Source organism: Vanessa tameamea, chromosome 28, assembly GCF_037043105.1.
Source record: "Vanessa tameamea isolate UH-Manoa-2023 chromosome 28, ilVanTame1 primary haplotype, whole genome shotgun sequence".
NCBI lineage: Eukaryota > Metazoa > Arthropoda > Insecta > Lepidoptera > Nymphalidae > Vanessa > Vanessa tameamea.
The window spans coordinates 2,022,785-2,042,540 of NC_087336.1; the positions used below are offsets into that span (position 1 = coordinate 2,022,785).

Genomic DNA, 19,756 nt, shown 5'->3' on the forward strand with positions numbered 1-19,756 from the left:
TTATTTACTTGGTGGTAGGGCTTTGTGCAAGCCCGTCTGGGTAGGTACCACCCACTCATCAGATATTATGCCAAATAACAGTACTCTGTATCGTTGTGTTCCGGTTAGAAGGGTGAGTGAGCCAGTGTAAGTACAGGCACAAGGGACATCTTAGTTCCCAAGGTTGGTGGCGCATAGGTGATGTAAGCAATGGTTAATATTTCTTACAGCGCCTTTGTCTATGGGCGGTGGTGACCACTTACCATGAGGTGGCCCATATGCTCGTCCGCCAACCAATGCCATAAAAAAACAAAATGTACATAAAAAGATTCAATATTAAAAATAAATTGTGTAAATAGAAATTAATTTAATTTTTTTATTCTTTCAATTGAATTGGAAGCTACTAGCTGATTGGTTGGGCTTTGTACAAGCCTTGCAAGGTACCTCCCACACGTGACATACTCTACCGCCAAACAGCAATACTAAGTATTATTGGAAGGTTGAGTGCAACTACAGACACAAGGGACGTAAAATAGTTTCTTATTTCTTATAGCGGCGCTGACCACTTTCCATCTGGTAGCCCATATGCTCGCATACCATATTCCATACCAAAAAAAAAAACATATTCTTAATTTAAACAAAATAAATAAATCTTCCTTTTTTTTTTTGGGTTAGTGCAAATACGCGTAGATTTTCATCCCATACATGCAGGTATCCTCACGTTGATTTTCTGTACAGTTACTTAAATTGAATATGTAATCTGTACTAATATTAAGTATAAATCCAAATGTAACTCTGTCTGTTTGTTGCTCTTTCACGGCTAAATCACTGAATCAAATTTGATGAAATTAGGTACGACACCTTTTGCTTAATATCCGCCAACCAACACCTAAACAAAGAAACTGCTGGTGAAGTAGTTAGTAGGTATCAAATATTTACACAGATAATAAAACCAGTTCGAAAGTTTTTTTAAATCGTAAACTGACTCCCCTATTCTGGAATTACTTACACATAAATAAATTCGACTTAACAAAACTGTTCTTGATAAATTTTCGCATAATAACAATGTTATAACAAATATGAGACATACATCCACTTTTAGATACGAGTAATAAATGATAAGCGTATTACGCAAGAAAACGTTCCGTGTAGGGTGACCATTATTATCTGTACTAAGTGGTTAATATATCTAACCTAATATTATGTATCATACATATATAAAAGCTATATTCTTCTGTTATATACACATATAATTATTGTACTCTTTTCTTAGTTAATTTTATTAGGTAATTATTTATTTATTTTTATAGATTTATTTCGTTCTTAAAGTTGTTTATTCCTAAACGCACGTTTTTTTTTTTTTATTATAACTATTATATTATTAAATAAAGACGTTTATTTTCGTAATGCCTAACTGAAAAGAACTTACACTAGACGTTACGCGTTTCGGAGAAGATTTTAGAGTTTAAAATTAATATTCATTAATAGATACTATTATATTAATATTATTACATAGATTTTTGTTATTATAATTAATTTTGTACTCGGCGGTAAAGATAAACATCGTTTGCAACTGTCTAATTTACCCACTTATTCCACCCGCAATGGAGTAACGTGGTGGAATAAGTTACATACCTCCTCCTCAAAGGAGAGGAGTTCTTAGCCCAACAGTGGGACATTTATACGCTACCACTTTATAAATAACACCCGCTCGATTTATTTGGGAGAAGTTAAATGTAAGTAAGCTTTTTTCATAATTACAGCTCCTAGATGGGCTTAAATTGACTGGCAAGAATTCTCGTATGTCACTCGCTCAATGTTGAAACCAATTTCCAGTGATAAGCAATTTTGATTCAAGTTTCCTTTGAAAACTATGACTATAATGGCCGATGTCGCATGTCTGACTGATGTATCTTACATTTAACAATTGTCTTTAGTTTGGTTTTAATTTAATATAGTCGAATTCGGTGTATGTATTTGTTTTTTTTTTTATTATTGCAATTTATTTATTCATTAAAGCATTAAAGTCAAAGTAAAAGCCGTATCACTACTAGGCTAACTTCGAAATACACTTATTAAATACGATCCTTTATATATTATACATATTTATATAATGAGTGCTATTTTATTAATATGGATACGAATATAATTTTACATAATAAACACAAAATAACCTCAAACGCTAAATGTCACCAATATTCGAGAGGCGATGACATTTTGATACGTCAATTGTGACGTATTTGTTTACCTATTTTAAAGTAATAAAAAAGTATGAAAATCTAATTGAATTAATAAAAATATTGCACTGGAGTGCAGTTCGTAACATCAAATACAAAAAATAATGCTATTTTTTTTTAAGACGTAAAGTCCGTAACTTTAAATACATTTTTAATTGTGAACTTTTTTCAGAGGCACATTTGCCATTAACAAAAAAAGAATTGGAAGGAAATCGAAAAAAGAAAGTATGTAATAGAAAAAAATGTCTTCATAACATAAAAGCTGCTTCAATATATAACATAGTATTTTGATTGTACGCAATCATAGCTGCTACCATAGTGAACTGACCGACAATAAAACAATCACAGAACACATCAAATATGACGGCCAATATAAGTCACGATTACGCTAGAACGGTTTAAATATCCCTTATAATAATATGCCATGAAAAATATATTCATTCGATCAAGATATCGACGCAATAAATGATAAGGGATGCTGGGGGAAATGGTATATTGCTATAGAGTGACCATGATTAATATAAGTAGGCAGGACAGTCTTGTAACCATTGTGAAGCTTCTTTTGTGGTATTGAGAATATTTAACCAATGTTTTATGTGTATGTATGTGTTTATGATATGTTACACACTTTTACTTGACGGGTTTGCAAGCCCGTCTGTGTAGGTACCACCCACTCATCAGATATTCGACCGCCAAACAGCAGTACTCAGTATTGTTGTGTTCCGGTTTGAAGGGTGAGTGAGCTAGTGTAACTACAGACACAAGGGACATCAATGTACACAAGGCACAAGAGACATAACATCTTAATTCTCAAGTTTGTTGGCGCACACAAGCAGCACAAAGCTCTACCACAAAGTAAAAGTAATTCTTCCTATATATTTAAAAAATTGAGCATTCATGTAAATACTTTAAATTTTGAAGAATCTACGAACATAGGTGACCTCTACTGAATACGATGTACACCTAGGTATAAGTTATAGAAACTTTTTTTTTTGACATTAACGTTTCTCTCTAACGTTACATATAAAAACGCTGCACGGAACGATTTTGAAGTTTCCGTTCAAAAAAAACTATTTCTCATCAGAGCTGTATATAAAGCGCTTAAAATCCGAACCGACACAAAGAAACTAAAATAAAATCAACGTTATAAAAAAAAAGCAAAGCAAAAATACAATAAAGACACTCCAATTATACCGATTCAGCGACTAATGAAAAATACACCCAATGAATATTAAGGGTAAACAGACGCGTCACTCTATTATTTAGCAGAGATACGACGTGAGGTATTGCTTCAAACGCCTGTTTATAGCATACGACAATTGATATTTAAGTTAAAGTATTCATATGCCAAAATCTTCATTGAAGTTTTGAGCTATGATCTGTCAAAACTCTACCACAGATTCCGAAAAATATAACGACAATTAAAGGCATTTAGTCGTTCTAATTTTAGGAAGTACGATTTTATATACTAGCGACCCACCCCGGCTTCGCACGGGTGCGATGCTGATACTAAATATACCACGGGATGTCTTACAACGTTCAGTTTTTCAGTAATCAACACAAACCGCTATGTCCCTGCGTTTTAAATCTGTAATATCTTATATCTTCTATAAATAATTATCTTATATAAATATTCCTTTAAATTACGTGCTGTAATTTATTAGTAGTAGGGCCATATTGATCTATATTAAATGCACAATATATTTAAGGTACTTAAATGGATAAGGATTAATGCTGTTTTGCTTAAAATCGCTTCGAAAATAAGCCATTATTTCTCGTAAAAGCTAAAGGATATAAAATGATTATTGTGGGTTATCCCTAAGAGATAGACACCATCGAGGATTTTTTTGAAGACCTTTTTAAGGTGTACAATATTGTAGTACATTATTTTGATCTATCTTGTAGGGTTCAGCCAGCGATTGCAATGTAAGCGCAAAAAATGTGTTTATTTACGACATCACTTCAGAACCTCTAAAATTTTTCTACTATATTGTGCATGTATTATACATATAAACCTTCCTCTTGAATCAATCTATCTATTAAAAAACCGCATCAAAATCCGTTGTGTAATTTTAGAGATCTAAGCATACATAGGGACAGGCAGCGGTAAGTGACTTTGTTTTATACTATGTAATGATTAGTTGTCGCCCTCGGCTTCATTCCCACTTGAGGTCATCTGGTTTTAGGTATAAAAAGGAGCCTAGTTCCTCCCTTGCGGAGCTTGCTCCATACTAAGATTCGTAAAATCTGGTGCAGTGGTTTGAACGTGAAATCGTAACAGACAGGCACATAAACAGACAGACAAAGTTAATAATAAGTTATAATATTAGTCTTATTTAATTTGAATATAGAATGTATTCGTTTTTTTATAAAATTGTGAGACAGTCGGGCCACGTGAAGGTAAGTTGACAGTTCCTCTAACTGTTTCCTCATTCTTCGCCTTCAAGCTGTTTCATACAAAATGTATTCATATTGAGTCATTCATATTATCGTGGTACAAAAACGTATATTTAGATATGTGCTGGATGTGCGAGGAAGCATTAGAACTATGGGCTGTGTCAGCTGTACGAGCTTAACGTAATAACTACTAAGAAACTTAACACTTGCGATATACCCCACCTGCTGTTCGTATAGAAGAGGCAAAAGTGTCATTATGTAATCTCTTGTTTTACGAAACAATTACAATGATTTGAAAAAAAAAAGCCTTATACATGTGAACCTTAACCGAAATTGCAAGAAACTCTGTATAATCATGTGCTTAATATGTTTATAATTCATCTCAAACTTGGCGTTTAAGATCACCTCGTGGGAATTTATATTTGTCGGATGGAGCTGTAACACCTGCAACAAAGCAGTGCCGGACTAACCACGTAGCAAGAGTAGCAATTGCTACGGGCCCCGCGCAAGAGGAGGCCCCGCATATTTAATCCCACTCATCTCTGCCTGAGTGTAATTTTTTAAACAATTTGTGTAGAATCATCAGTTTTCAATTGTTAGTTTCTTATCAAAATTATAAATTGCCGGACAATCTCATCTCTGGCTTTTCGTACTAGTCAGAGCCTAGCAGGTCTTATAGTAACCTAATATTAATTACCCACAAAAATGTAACCTGAATGTAATAAGAACCCATAGCAGATCCAGCGCTTGCTTAATCCCGCACTGATCCAAAGCCTCATTAAAACTAGAGAACGCCCGGCAGCGTTACAGTGTCTTTACATTGAAGCAAGTATCAAATCTAGTCGGTCGCGCCTTATTTAGGTAATTTAATGAACAATATCGCACGACATATCGTATCAACTAAACAACATCACGTTTGTAATTTCGGGGTGCATAATATAGAAAAGTATAGAGATGACAATCGGTCCATCTTAATTTCGTATGTAATGAGGAAGAGTAGATTGTTTTTAATGTTCTCCGCTATCTGGTCATAATAAAAGCATGGTCTACTTATTTGATACGTTTTTTTTTTAACCAGAAGTGTAATGGCGTCAGAAGTAATGAAAGCATTCGAGTACATTGTTTTGAAAATCATTGTTCTTTAGAAACAAACGCATGACTAACAGTAGCGACTGATTCGATACGGTACTGACTGTGGATAATATTATTTATGTTTTCATTTTAAATCTATTGATGTTTGTACAAAATTCGCTTTATTACCGTAAACTTGGCGACTAGGCTTTCTTTCATTTGTCATTATAAAATTTTACTAACACAAAAAAATTACAGATAAATATATTGGTTGGATGTAATGTCTTTTCTAAAAGTTCATAATGCTCGCGGAAAATCAGATAATTGTACCAAAATTGCATTTTCATTCAGCCAAATAATGTCTGCGTTCACTTATCCGGGCCAAAACTGAAACGTATAAATTGGACGTGAAAACTCTTTGGTTACGACCTTTTCGATCCGACCCGCATGGCGGTTACGACTTTTTAAATTAACGCAATAAAGAACACGGCGCGAGCAATTTGTTTTGGCCAATCGTGAGCTGAGTTGTTTTTTTAAAACAGCCAATAGGTGCGGAGTAAGAAAGCCCGTTTCGTTCCTTTATTTCGTTCGGAGACTCCCTGACCCTCCGAATAAGGTTGCTTGGAAAAGCGTTCAGTGTATTTTCGCCCGTACTGTATTGTATAATCAGCCATCATGGAAGCCGAGGGCGATTCATGAGCGGTTTCAGAACGCGAAAAAGCTTAGCTCGCCTGATATTTTCCTGCGTGCTTGAAAGAGAGGGATTGATGTATTCGAATATGCGGGACAGAGACAGCAATGAGTGGCAGTTACGTCGTTTTAGACATTCGTTTCGGTAAAGCAATTTTCTGCCTTTTATTCATCGCGCAGCGCGAGCTGTAACACTACTATGTTGCTTAAGAATATTTATTTTGTAGCTGAGTTGTTATTATTGTATGTTATAAAAATAATCGACTGTAATAACTTGTTCATTGTAATTGCGTTTAATAATCATATATTTTTTTTTATTTTCTCGTAACAATGAATGTCCAGTGTATGAATATGTATATTTGTAAGCAAGTGTTAGATTTTTGTCGTTGGACAGCACGATCTTTTGGTTATTATAATATTTCTTCTTTATCTTGGCCAGATATTTGCTCTAACTTATCATGGAATTATTAAGATTTTATACTAACTTTTTACTTTATTTCGTTTAATACGTTGTTAAATAACATTAATTATATATATTTTTTAAATCTTAACGCGACTGCACTACGTATTACAAAATAAAGTCCTTCCGCCGCGCCTGTATGCGATAAACTCAAAAACTGCCAAACGGATTTTGATACGACTTTCACTAATGGATAGAGCGATTCATGAGGAAATGTATGTTATGATATATTAACATATCATAAATCTTTGTTAAAAAAAAACTAGGTGCCCAATATTACGCAAATAATATTAATTATTACATTTTAAATTTATTTATTTATCAATACGATTTTTTTAGATCTTTACCCATTACGTCTATTTATTTAAAATCGTACAAAAAATACTTGAAATTACAAAAAAAAACAAATATTTTTTTATGAATTAAATAATTCACAAGTTTTTCGTTCGAAAAATTCAAGTAGTAGCGCCGTTTAATAGCATAATATCATAAAACAATCCTGCAGTTTCAGAACGTTGAACGGACAATGATAGCAGTTTATCCGCGGCGGGAAACAATTCTAAATGACGTTAATTTTGGCGCGGAATTCAGCCATTTTAGTTACACGGCAAAATGGCCGACCTAATTTGTTTTTCAGCGGTATACACTGTTTTCATTACAGTGGTATTACTTCGTAGTTTTCATATAAATAAAATAATATACAAATTATAAAACGAAACTTACATTACATAAAGTATACCTAAATATTAAGACATATTTTGATTTTTTTTCTATTGATCTGTCCGTGAAAACTTTGATTAAGATTTCGGTGAAGTTTCCGTCGGATACGACTAACATTTCAAAGTCTGATCTCTATATTGAGTATTTGAATACAAGCAAGCAAAACAATTTCAATATTGTAATGTTTCATTTGAAATAATTAAAATGGCGTCCTATGTTCGATTTCACGACGTAATACTGCTCTACATACCCCATATGGCTATCTGGAGACCATTTAAAATCAGTTTCAAAGCGATTGAGCGTTGATTATCTCCTGATTTAATCACGATATTTTACCTATATCGTGCCGGAGATTATATACAATTATTTGCCAGTATGTAATTCGATTACATAAAAAAAGGACTATTCTTACTATCTATATTTAAAACTCGCATAGGTACTAAAAATTATGAAGTAACTATGTCTGTTTGTCTGTCTGTCGGTATGTTATGCTTTCATGGCTAAGCAACTTGATGATATTTGATGGAATTTGGTATAAAGCACTTTTTTGTACATACCTAAAACCTACGACAAACACGCGGACGAAAACTAGTTAAATAACCTTAATGTTTGAATTACTTTTTTAACTTAATTTAAATATTATTCTTACCAAAGTGGCACTCAATGAATATCACTCATCATCATCATCTAAATACAACCGCGTACTTACAAAATAGAAACTTTTTCAGCAGTAAACGTGACATAAGTGAATTGTCATTTTATTTCAATTTGGTAACAGAGAATATAACAGAATGTTTCACATATTAAAAAAATGTTAATGACATAAAAAATTTAACTTGTTTTCATTTCCAAATTTAAATTTATTTTTACACGGAATGTGCACATGAGTTTTCTATTTCCTGACAAATGTAACCGTCGCATGTGATCCGTCGCATTCGATTTAGTAAATAAAAAGCTCAATGAGAGCGAAGAAAAATATTATGCAGCCATGAAATGTTACAAGTGATTTATCTGTCAAATTTCTTTAAGGGAGAAAAATCTGAAGAGTTTTTCTGTTTGTTTGTATGAACGCACTTACCTCAGTATCTGCAAATCTAATTTGAAATAAGATTTAATCGTTAGATTTATTACGAAAGGTTTGGGATAGAGTTTAAAACATAATACTAGGGCCCCCGGAGATTGAGTAAAGTTTACCGCCGGTGAAACCGAGCGGAGTATAAATATATAATGTTTTTTTTGTACGTCAATCACGTGAAAACTACTGAACGAATCAGTATACCTAAGATTTTGACCAATCGTCGCGGAAACGTCCGTCGATGGTTATTAACTTTTAATTTTTTGGGTTACGTTGATTCTTAACCTTTTTTGACAACAGAGCGAGTAAAAATTAAAGAACAATTATATAAGGAATATATAAGGAAGTGACATTATCAAAAATAAAATATTTAAAGAGATTGGAATTGAATGAGAAATAGATATCTTGTATGTTTAGCCACTAGACTCCACGTAGAACACTAGAACCACCACACGCAAACATATGTTTATACCCATCCAATATTTTGTTCAATAAATTCGTATACTTTCGACAGTTGAAGACACGTTCATGTCATAACCACGAAGAGCATTTATACTTGGATCTGTTCGAATAGGCAAACTATTTAGTTTGACTAGCCTGAAGTTAGACACATGAAAAACCAATAATTGTAACGATCACTCACAATATGCCTATTCGCTTCTAACCGAAGTGGGTTTTGTTTAGTATTAGTAAAAATTAAATCCCATCAACTACTTGTGACAGATTTCAGATCAGTCAACTTATAAAGCATGTTTTGTACAAACTAAGAGTACCTAATTACTTTCCTAAATATTAAAAACTCTATCAATTTTAATTTTATGTAATTCGATTAACATTAAAAGACATAAGCACAGACACCTTTGGTTCTTAGTTATATATAACTATTTAAAGAGATTTATGCCTAATTTTTTCGAATCAATAAAACATGTATTATGAAGAAGTATGTAAAAAAAAAGCAATTGTTTTTAGAAACGTTGTAACCATACAAATTCTGCGTTTACAACTAACCAGAAAGAAATTGTAACAAATTTCTTCCAGAGTTGGCGAAACAAACGCTTTTATTACTTCGTACATAATGAATCAAACACAAAAGCGGTGACAGCGCGCCATTGTTACGAGGGAAACATTTTGACATTTCAAAAAAGATGGCTGACGTTTATTGCGTTCAGGAATCGCACCGTAATTGTTCAAAAAAGGTTTTATATTTGTCAATAATGGGCGGTTCCCCGCTGAGATGAGTTTGTTAATACGGCTACCGGTAGCAAATGATTAGTTTCGGTGAACATTTTAAAGTGTAAATAATCTTGTTTCATATTGTATGTGAATCTATTGTGAGGCGATGACCGAACAGCTTAGTGCCGGTGAAGAAAAAAATATTGTGTCTAATATATTCGTTGAAATGAATTAAAGGGTAGGATAATTAAAAAAAATGTGGTTGTTGACAGATATTCGCTGTACCAACATGCTTACATTCTCAGTTCTCAAGGTTGATGGTGCATTGTTTATATAAAAAAATGGTCAATAATTTCATACTGACCGAACATCTACGGACAGTGGTGACTTACAAACAGGTGGTCCAATACTCGTCCAATGCCATAAAAAAAGTTAAGTCTCGGTGTTCAGAATTTGTGCTTTAGTAGACACGTATTTATGTAATAAAAACGCACACAGTAAAAAGAAATTGACCCTGGAAGAATTCAGAATTCCAACGTCAATGCTCTTCCAACTATGACATCGATTCCATGTATGCCTGTGTGTATCATACATTCTTACATGTCAACCCGGAATACATCAAAACAAAATGTTTAAGTTTCCGGGTAAATCATAGTACGAGAAGGTCGTATGTCATCGGACGGTACTATATAAAGTCATACTTTAAAGTAATTGATAAGGCTGATTGTATTCTTTTTTCAAACATTAAGATAATAAGTGGCTATGCAAATGTTTATAGGCTGAGGTGTAATGGTTGTCGGTCTATTAAAAAAAAAACTTTAAAAAAAACAGAAAATTATAATTGTATTTCACTTGGTGGTTCAAACTCATTATATATTCTACCAAACAGAAATACTTAGCATTGCTGTGTTCCGGTTTGATGGGTGAGTGAGCAAGTGTAATTACAGGCATAAGGGGCATAACATCTTACTTCCGAAGGTTGGTGGCGCATTAGGAAAACATTATGTTTATTAAAAAGTACCCTTTTGTCTATGTCCTATTTGCACCTAAAATATATAAAACATTCTAAAAGTTAATGAACTTTTTACAAAAAATAAATGTAAATAAAAAAAAACAAAACATTTTTACAGATCTTGAAACATACATAAGACGGCGGACCCAACATTTTACCGGGTAAAAAATAGTGCAGATAGGAACATGATTGCCCCGGAATATCCTTTATCGGCTCCCACCCGGTGTTTACGATGACCCGAGTGACCCTATCCGGTAAAGGTGACGTAAATATTTTATTACTCGAAACAAATAAAATTTCTCATATATCATGTGTTTTGGATATGTTTATTCATACAACGTCATGATTGTATTACAAATTTAATTAAAAAGAAAAAGGTTTTATTCCTGTAATTGTCTTTTGACATTTAATAATGTTCAATTGTTTTTTATCTGTACTTAATAGTACCACGTGTTAATTATGATAATATTTTTTAAATTACATTTAAAAATCGAATACTCTTTATTAAAGTAGGCTCATATTCCATGCTTCGATATTTTACAATATTAATTATTATTTCGTTTAGTTTCAATTAAGGAAACTAGATTTTACGTAGATTAACCTACAGGAGGTAGGTATTACTCTTTTGTTCGGATTATGGTAAATATTCTTACTAAATATATTTTAACAATATATTTCGTTATCCTTCATGAAGATCAAATAATACTAATTCAATATTTTTTTTTCTTTCATCAATAATTTTATTTCATTTTTAATTATTTATTTAACAATATTTTATCAACCTGAAACTGCGATAGCAGTCCTCGACAGCGATTGAAGATGCTGGATCATTTACATAACTTGCCTCAAAAAGTATGTTTTTTTATTTCAAATAGCTTTGTGGACAGTGTAATGGTATTTATGAAATTTCAACCACCCCTTACAACACCTTGGCAGCCAAGATGTTATATCATTTGTGCCTGTTGTTACACTGGCTCACTGACCCTTCAAACTGGAATAGAATAATGTTTATGAAGTATTACTGTTTAGCGGTACAATATGTGATGGCCTACCACCTAATAAATGTACATGATATCTTTGAATGATATATAAGCTCAACGACAAATTTGCTCGTATTAATATTTAATTTCAATACTTAGCAAATAAATAAATATATTAAATTTGATTAAAGAAAAAATGATATACCAACCCCAGTGACTCACAAAACACAAAAACAATAACGTCTCTATAATCCCTTGTAATATAATAACAAGATTAAACTTCATTTATTATTAAAATTTTCGTCAGAGACAACCCTCGCGCCTCGCCGTCCCACGGCAGTCATGAAAATAAAATCATGGCGCCCGACCCGCGCAGATTGAATTCAAAATTGGAATCAAAAGACAATCCTTTTTTTCTTTTTTTATTGCGACAAATGGCGATCGTGCGAGTGACGGCCGGGTCGCCAGTGTTAAATTTTATATTAGTCTAGGAAATCGACATTCGTTCGCTGTTAAGGTATCAAAGATTTACATAAACTTAAATCTATGTATAGACCGAAAATAAATTAAATTAAATTTTATTACATTGAAATCGAAGCGATTTATTATAAATATAAATAGACGGACGAAACTTAAAACAAATATAAATAAACACCAATACTTTAACATCAAACATTCATTTTAAAAGCATACTTCGTAAACCAATATGTCACAGCTGAAAGTATCAGCCAATAAAGCAGCAATTAGGCGTAGTTTTTTAAAACATAAATAGAATGAGGGCGCCACAATGTGTTATCCTTGTTTTTAAAAAGAGAACGCTCAATTAGAAGGATGAGTGTTTACGGAGTTCGTTAATGGTTCTTTTTTTTGGTTGGATTATTTCTGTATTGAACTGATTGACAGGATGTAGGGTAAGCTGTTGGTACCTACTTGCATATCTTCGCACGAGTATGTTCAAGGTTTTATTATGCAGCAATTGGGGAATATTGTATAAACTACTTTACTTGGGATTATGAAAATCAAAATATTCTATGATCAAGTAGGCTCATAAAGCACCTTTGAAGCGTCATCTTACTTCCTTATGTTGTACATTATTTCCTAAGTCCCTTCTATCGTATCCTGAAACGTAAAGAAAATCTGTGTTCTAATAATAATGCTGTCTCTAATAAATATCTCTTGTCTATAATACGTATTATGTTAATTGTCCTACAACATAGTATATTTATAATGTTATCCATGACACATACTTAATTTAACACTATAATATTATTACAAAAAACTCGACTTCCAACACCCTTTGATACTCAAATGTTTATTCACAATAACCGAGTCAACACATCAGCCGGGCTAAACCACTTAGAGCCGGCTAAATCCACCCCGATCCAGTTAAAACCGGCCAAATCCGTATTAATAGTCTGTCAAATTGCAAGGGGGTGCACCTGCGTCACGTATTTTGCCCCTTTTTTAAACGTTTAACTTGAACCGGCGTTTATTATTTTGTTTTGATACTCATAGTAAATATGAGGGGTTGATGTGTGAGACTTAGTAATGAGGATTTACTCTAAGCTATGAAAATAAGTATTTATAATGTAATTTATCTGTTAAGTGTGTTATTGATACACAATTGTAATTGAGATGTGATATTTGTTAGCGTAAAATGGAACATGCACGCTCAATCTAAGCGTGTTTTAAAATCAAAAATCAAAACGGAAACATTCTTTTTTCAACTATGTTCGTCATGTTAGAGTGTTGAATTAACAGTAAAGCGACCAAGTCGAAAAATAGATTCAACCGAGAAGAACCGGCAAGCAACTCAGTAGTTACTCTGATCAACCATTATAATTATGGAGCTTATGACAATAATATACAATTAAATTTAAATATATTCTATCTTGAAATCGACAAATACTAACTGCACACTTTTTTATCATAAATATAATCTTGTATTGAATAATAAGTCATCATCAATAAGTCATACTAGGCAACCATTTATATTCTTCTCGCATATGAAATAAGAACTGTTTACGTTCTTTATTATTTAAATTAAAAATTAAAAAAAATATTTAAAATATTTCTAAATAAACACAATATATTACAGTTTATATTGCGGTTAAAATATATTATCTGTTATTAATACTTTACAACTTAAAATTATAGGTACTAAAACGACTAATTTAAAATTTCAATGAAATATGGCGGTCACTGTCAAAGTTGCCGCCAAAACAATGAGGCAAAGACAATGTATCCGACTTTTATTGTCGCCAGAATTGCGGTAGTATCTAAATTACCTATGGTTGCAATATAACAATTAAACACTACCGTAAAGTAAATATGAATAGAGTTATAAAGCAATTTCTCCGACGGTCGAGCGGCGACCGTAGACAATTTAGTCACGCTTTTAAAAATTATAGAATATTTTGCATCTTTTGTGAAGTGTCCTTGAAGATTTTCGAAATTTTCGACACATTTCAACGATTATCGTTTTCAAACGAAAGTTTTTATTATTTTAAAGCCTGTGGTTGTTGTTAAATGTGCAATATTATATATCAATAAACAATATTTATATTCCATTTCAGAACGCTCTTTTTTTTATAAGAATAATCGCAATGACTCGATACTTTTTATCCTATAATAACGATACTGTGATATTATAATTTAATGAGTAGTAATTATTAATTAATAGCGATCTTCTCGACTTCCCCTCAGTACAAGTTAAAATAATAAAGTTCATATGTATTTAAAAATATAAAAAAATACTTTTAGCAGTTTATCTCCCAACATGCCTATCGATTTTCATATTTAATACATATTTCATTAATTATTTACTAATTAAATTTAGGTAGAGAAGCGGAGGGCGTTGGCCGCTGTAAAAAAAAATTAAATTTGTTATAACACCTTCATGGGGTGAGATATTCATTTCTATAAAAAAAAAAACTACAAAACAAAATTGTATAACAGATGAAATGGTTTTTAGTCTGTATTATATCTTATTTAGTTAGTAGAAGAGAGAAACTAAATAAATAATAATACATAATATATATAATACACAATAAACTAAAAAAAAAAGTAAATTTTCCACAGGTTTTTCAAATTCTCGGTAGTACATATTTACTCCGAACTACATAACAAATCTTAGTGCTTAGTCAAATCGTCAAAATAACACTTAACTGCTTGTAAGAGATTAATTGAATGACTTTGATTTTGTTTTTTTTACATTAATTACATTGAGAAGCATATATTTAAGCACGACGAGAGTCAATTGTTTCTGTACAAAATCATTGCTCTCTACCTACATAGCACGAACACTGTGAACTAGAAAGAGACAGCACTATGTAAACGGTAGACTGGAAGGGGTAATATCTACCCAGGCGAAGGTAGATTATATTTTAATGCAATAATTCTACGTGATCATACCGCGTTTACGAGTCGTGTACGGTACACACGTGCAAGACGGAAACGATCGATCTTCAGATATCATTTAGAGACGTAGGTTATTTTCCGAGCAACGCATGTAAAACTATTTCTAGTACATATAAACTTTAAATCTCGACTAGAAAACAGATGAATAACCTTGATCGTTTTATGGTCACGGACGGGTGACCCGATCCACTAAGAGAGTTAGTTAACACTCTGCACCCGCTCGCTTGCTGTTCTTGCTTGGAGCCGGAATACTTTAATGTAATAGGTATAAATACATATGATAAAATTGGAGTGTTTGTTTGTAATATTAAAATAACCGCTTTTTACTAAATGCATATGTATACACGGTACATATATCAAAATTATTTTTTTTTTCAATTTTTGTTTGTGTGTCTGTTTGTTCCCGCTAATATCTCGAACAGCCGGACCTTTGTTGACGGGACTTTCACTGGCAGATAACTGATGTAATACGGAGTAACTTAGGCTACAACGTTAACTTTTTGCTAAATTCAAACGCGCATGAAGTCGCGGCCACAGCTAGCTACGTCATATTTTATTTTAATCATAAAATTATAATAAATAAAAAGACACGTCACTCAAAATTAATACAAGGTGAAAGTATTCCTCTTCTGCGGCGAAAAATGTCAAAATATTAAAACAAAAAAATATATAAAAAACGTTGCATTCCAAGTCAAATTTGAAACTTTACTCTTATCGCAAAGATGTAACAAAAATATATTTTTAATTGATGAATACAAAAATTTATATCATAAGATCAATTTGTAGAGCTAATCTCGTGTATGAAATATCCCGGAGAACGTTGAAGATTAAATTTGTCGAAATACACCAGGGCTTCAACAGCCGTACACCCGCGACCACAGCGAGCTTCCAAAAATAATAAATATATTATTTTAAAAGTTACTGTGTTATCAAACTAAGATTAATTTAAAAAAAAAAAACACATTTACGAATAAATATAATTATTTCCTTGCATCAGAAGACACTATTGTCAAATATCTTAATCTATAAAAAAATAATTGTTCATTACTGACAAATACAATACACAGTAAGTAAAATACTGGAAAAGACTAATTACTGAGTTTCTTTCAAACTTCTACTTCGGAAAGTAAATTCTAGCTTTAAATTTAATACTGTAATGATTTGATTTGATTTAACTCAAAGTGTTTTATAAAAGCGTATAAAAATGGCATATTTAAAAGTTAATTAAACACTTCAACTAAATGGAAAGAACTCTAATTATTTGGCGGTAGGGCTTTGTGCAAGCCCGTCTGGGTAGATACCACCCACTCATCAGATATTCTACCGCGAAACAGCAGTACTCTGTATCGTTGTGTTCCGGTTTGAAGGGTGAGTGAGCCAGTGTTATGACGTAACATCTTAGTTCCCGAGGTTGGTGGCGCATTGGTGATGTAGGGAATAGTTAATATTTCTTACAGCGCCATTGTCTATGTGCGACCACTTACCATCATGTGACCTATTTGTTAGCCCGACTACCGAAATCATAAAAAAAAAAAAATTAAGAGGAGAGAAGGCTTTTACAGATACCACCTACTCACCATATATCGTACCGCCACCACATAGTATTGTTGTGTTCTGGTTTGAAAGGTGTATCCAGTGTTACTAAAGGCACCACTAAAACTTGTGTGTGTTATTTCTCAAAGTTGGTAGCGCTTTGCTGACATGAGAAATTATTAATATTTCTCGCCATGTAGTTACTGACCATAAGGTTGTCTATTTGCCAGTTCGCCTACATATATACAAAAACTGTGTTTAGTTTACGAGTTTAGAAAGTTAATAAATACAAATGTCGATAGAGAAAAGTCTTATTCCTAAACATAATTCTAATGGTTTTAATCGCGTTTGTCTTGAAATTTTGTAAATTGTCAAATATTCATCAACCCAATATTTGTCGGTGACGTGATCGAGTCTACTCCATGATAAAGAGTTGTCGTCTTCCCAAGGCAAGCTGAAGATTCCTTGACAAATAACTAGTAATAATATCCTCGTAATTAAAAACTCAGTAACATGTGTTACCAGATAGGTAAGTATAATAGTTACTGTTACTAGCTCCACAGATTTAGAGAAGGCTAGATACCGCATGCTCGTTAGATTGTATGAAATCTTTTGTATAACTATTTTCTAGTATATTTGTTATGATTTAATGTCAACCTACCCATACTTGAACATCGTAATAAATGATGTTAAAATTAATTACAGCTATTTGAGCAAATAAATTTCTTATCAGTGGTAGTTAATACCTGTATTGACTCTATTTACTAATCTAGAAGAGTTTTTACAGTTTATAACGGAACAATTACACGAACACAAACCAAAATGGTAACGCGTCAACTTTGGTCTTCTCTAAATATCTGTTCGCCGTTAATCGTGATATTCAACAATAATCATTATGGAAAATTTGAGGCAAAATAAATTCCACATTTCGAATATATTTATTTCTACTCCAGCTATTTTTTTTTTATTATTGACACTTAAGCTCGTCAATAACTAGAAAATAAAAAAAAAAGAAAATTGATTGATAAACAAAGAAAATTTTATTTTTTCTATTTTATCTGTGCCTATTCCTAAAACTATCCAAGATTCGCTGTTTTTTTTTTAGACGAACACGCAAAAACCGCTGCATATTATGACATGAAGATGTGTAGGTACCATTATATTCATAATTCAGCTATTTTTTTGGCTAAACAATGGCAAAGCATTATCATACAATAAAATTTAATTTATTCAGTATTGATGTCAGTTTACTTCGGAAGAAGTGGTTATAAACTAGTTTCCTTTTTCATATATTCAATAGATAAACTTGTGCTACCCACCGTACAGTTACCATGAAATAATATTCAATTATTAAAACAATAATCCTGCCTTCATCCTCCGGGGAACAGCGCCATCTATACAACGCTTAGTGCGCTTAAAATATGTGAAATTTTGAAGGAATTTTCTACGATATATTATAATTTTCTCCGTTGTTGACGTTTGTAACTGAAACCCATCCAAAAAGGAAACCCCAAATCCACCTATTTGGGTATTTTTTGTTTTCGAATAGTCGTAGAATCTCAAAAACAAATAGAGAGTGCCGTTAAGGAAGCGCGCGATGGGGCAACGGCCCAAGACGCCAAATTTGGAGGAAGGCCGTGGTCTATAGTCTCCTCCCTCCCGTACTGTGCCCCACGCATATTGTTAGAGCTTGTCCTCGATCACACTGCAACACACAAATAATAATAATAATATTAAAAATTGTCAATTTCTAACTTTTCATTTGTGGCCCAGTTCCACCCTGGTACAATATAAAGAGTACGGAATACGTCCAGACCGGAGCGCATAAAGCTGGCCCTGCCAAACAACTGCCTGCTTGAAAAACAACTTGATCTAAACATAGAAGATTTTATAAAGCATTCAAAGAGAATAAGCACTACGCTTAGAGCAATCTAAAGGTAATGGCTGAGAGCAAAAGGCGCAGTGTTCATGAGCGATCGAGAACTGTCTACTCGCAGTCAAATGGAAATTGTAATTATGCTATAATGCGTCGTAGAGTAATGTCCCATTATTAAGGTTAAGGCCTCCTCGCCGTTTGAAGATTTAGAGCTTATTCTAACTTTCAAACCTAAATGCGTGTTGGTTTGTTTTCACCCGACCCATTCTGATTTACCTACGATATATTCCTTCACCGACGAGCACGAGATGAATTATAAACAGAAATTAATTTGACCCCACAATCAATATTCAAGTGTTTCTAACCAGTAGCCTCGTAAATTATAAAAAACACAAAAGCAAAACACGATTATAAGAAAAGCAATAAATATCTTATAATTTTTTTTAAATTTTATTTATTTGAAAACAAAAAGCCTCATTGGAGTAGAATTAAAATTTTCTACAATAATATAGTATCAAGATCATCATCATCCTCCTGCCCTTATCCCAATTTTATTTGGGGTTGGCGCAGCATGTCTTTTTTTCCATATTTCTCTGTCTGACGTCATCTCATAAGTAACATTTTTTCCAGCCATATTGTCTTTCATAAAATAATAATAATTTAATATATAATCAAGATACCAACTCTATCTACGTTAATAAAAATTATCTAAATAGCTTCTAACTTAAATTTATTGATGTATAGCTTCACTCAAACTGTTTTTATGGTGGTGTTTTTATTTTATTAAAATATTCAGTGTATTATAAAAATAGTAGATTAGAGTACGTAGATATTTTATGGAACTTAATGCCTTAGAACGTGTTTTCATTCGATCGCTCATAAAGACGTGTACTGTAATGTTTTTTTTAATCAGTTTGACTAACTGATAAATATGCCTCCGATGCATACATTTACAGCCTAATTCGGCCTCACTTGTTTGTTCTCCGCGCTCAGCCTATAATATCTTTGGTCGGAAGCCATACCCTGCACTGCCAATAGAAAGCTAAGAAAATATATATACAAGCTTACTCTATCCGAATTGTAACTCTATTTTGGGTTTAAGTGAAAAGAATACAATTTGGTGTAATTATATT

General features: G+C 32.6%; 1 long non-coding RNA gene across 1 annotated transcript in view; it reads right to left on the minus strand.

Annotated features, from left to right (window-relative positions):
* LOC135194239 (uncharacterized) overlaps positions 1-15,739 on the minus strand; it is a 43,113-nt gene extending 27,374 nt beyond the window's left edge. Inside the window, exon 1 of the long non-coding RNA XR_010309724.1 lies at positions 15,643-15,739. This is a non-coding gene — a long non-coding RNA (uncharacterized LOC135194239). The remainder of the gene's footprint in view (positions 1-15,642) is intronic.
* Positions 15,740-19,756: the final 4,017 nt, after the last annotated feature.